The 2,337-nt window shown below is 30.8% G+C and overlaps 1 long non-coding RNA gene across 1 annotated transcript; it reads right to left on the bottom strand.

The window, feature by feature from the left end:
- On the bottom strand, positions 1-1,017 carry LOC139907660 (uncharacterized). The gene is made up of 3 exons (XR_011784387.1): positions 569-1,017; positions 378-517; positions 1-316 (listed from the first exon to the last, which is right to left on the bottom strand). It is a non-coding gene; the product is annotated as an uncharacterized lncRNA (long non-coding RNA).
- Positions 1,018-2,337: the final 1,320 nt, after the last annotated feature.

Below are 2,337 nucleotides of genomic sequence, written 5' to 3'. Positions count from 1 at the left end.
TAAAATTAGACAATAAATATATTAATAAAAAAATGTTAGAAATAAATTCATCGTAAAGATTTAGAGCAAAAGCTAATTATGTAGTAATGTCCGGCGATATTACTCCCTATTAAGAGCATCAAAAAAGATTTTTCACCGTTATTTAGGTATGCTTATATAACAACATACTATTATCATGAAGGATATACACAATTGTTAATTATAATGCAACACCCAATGTAACTACCCTCGTTGTTGTGACCATTTAAACAGTTGTTTTTGCCTTTTATGAGTTTTCTGAACACCATTTCTTGGAGCCCATCAACCATAGCTAAGCCTTAAGTGATAAAAAGTAATATTTATTGACTATGTAATATTGGAAAACCTAATTATCATACCCAAGTCTTAAAGCGAAGTAAGTAGTCTCAGACAAACTAGTTGCAAACCATCCAAAGCTACTACCCCCGTTGTTGTGACCATTTAAGCAGTTGTTTTTGCCCTTTACTGAGTTGTGTATCATAATTCTTGATATGTTTAGCTAAAATAGAATCATATTTTATGGTTAGATTTAAAAAAATTGAATACTTACTGTGAGATAGTACAAAATTCAGAGTTCCATTTCGATATTCGTAAATACTTTTAACTGATAACTTGATCGTCATTTGGTGTGGATGACTCAAAACATTTTTATATGTATTTCTATAAATGACATCAGTACCAACATCCTCCATTAATTTAATGATGGTTCCTAGGGAAGGGATAGGTTTAACCGTGTATTTCTCCATAAATTTTTTGAACGTAGATGATTAGCAATGGATAAGGTTATATTACATGCAATAAGCATCGTTGTGAGATCAGAGTTAAAGTTTGACTTGATGTATTCATCGTTAACTTGATTTTATAGATGAATATCCATACTCTTGTTATGAGATGAGGATAATGAGTGGCGTGTAATTCTAGACAGGATACTAAAGGCACATTTATATCGATAAATCCGACAAGCCATCTGTTTCTCATCCGGTAAGTATTTTCCAAATCCCTAGGCCTCCATTTCCAGAAATCCAGACAGAAGGCGACGTTATTTTTTGCATTTTATTCAGTTCTCTATCGACTATCACTATCTAATATTATATTAATATTGAATAATAAAGGCGGGAATGATAACGTTCTTGATTGATAGAAGAAGATGTATATTATTTAATCAATGATGCCATAAGTATTTCTTCTCTTCTCCTCGCACGCTTTTCTATTCTTACCAAAATTATCACCCTTAGGTATAAGTAGTAATAGATGATGGCAGAGGACTTTTACTTCCCAAGGAATGAACAATATCCATGAATCAGGATTACATTCTTATTATCTATTAAAGGTTCTTAATGACGTCAATTCTAATGCCTAAACAGCATAAATCATTCATATCGGCCTCCCATCCATCACTAGTGTTGTTTCAATCCTTATTGATTTGGTCCAATCCTGTCTTAGGACCAGTCTTTGGAATTTTTCTTAAAAATGGTTTTTTATACCAAATAAAATATGTATTATGATTATTGCACATATCTCGCAAAAAAAAAATTATTTACATTAAAATACAGTTTAATACGAGCATATCAAATTTTACTTAGTTATATAATTTATTTTATTATATACAGGGTAATTAAAAAAATGTAAAACACCCTTAATTACGTGACGAGATATCGATTTTTGTAGAAACTGTACACGGTCCTAATTAAGGACTGGCACGACACTATGACTCTATGTGGGCCACATTGGATAAAAATCAAATAAACTTTAGAACTTATCCCAAGAAATTTTTTCATGGACAGAATGGGTACCTAAAACTTCTTTTAGCATCCCCCTTGTTATTTTTAATTACAAGATTTAAATACTCAAACAAGTGACAGCTAAAACAAACAAAAAATGACAGTGTGGTACGCCAGGGACACAAAAAAGAGATGTCAAAAAATATCGTCTTTCGTATTTAATCATGCTACTACAAGTTTTGGGTTCTAATTATGTAATTTCTCAAGAATTTTGACAGATTATCATCAATTCGTTCATCATCCTCTTTTGATGAGGAGACTAAATTTTTCAGAGATTTTTTAGGGCAAAATGAACAAAAAAAATTGAGTTTTATATATATATATCCTAATTTATTAAGAAATTTTGCTAAATTATATCGACAAAACAAGATTTCCTTCCATCAATTTTTGTCTTCAATCAGTATTTGTAGCTTTTAAGCATACAAAAAGAACGTTCAACGTTCACATTAGTAGTTGGAACAAATTTGAATCTGGTGAAATCTTCAGGAGTTTTATTACATCATCACCACCACTGATTATATGTCTGAACTTTGGTTAA

The sequence above is a fragment of the Lepeophtheirus salmonis genome, chromosome 2 (genome assembly GCF_016086655.4).
Source record: "Lepeophtheirus salmonis chromosome 2, UVic_Lsal_1.4, whole genome shotgun sequence".
Lineage (NCBI taxonomy): Eukaryota > Metazoa > Arthropoda > Copepoda > Siphonostomatoida > Caligidae > Lepeophtheirus > Lepeophtheirus salmonis.
This window is presented reverse-complemented; position numbering and strand designations above follow the sequence as displayed.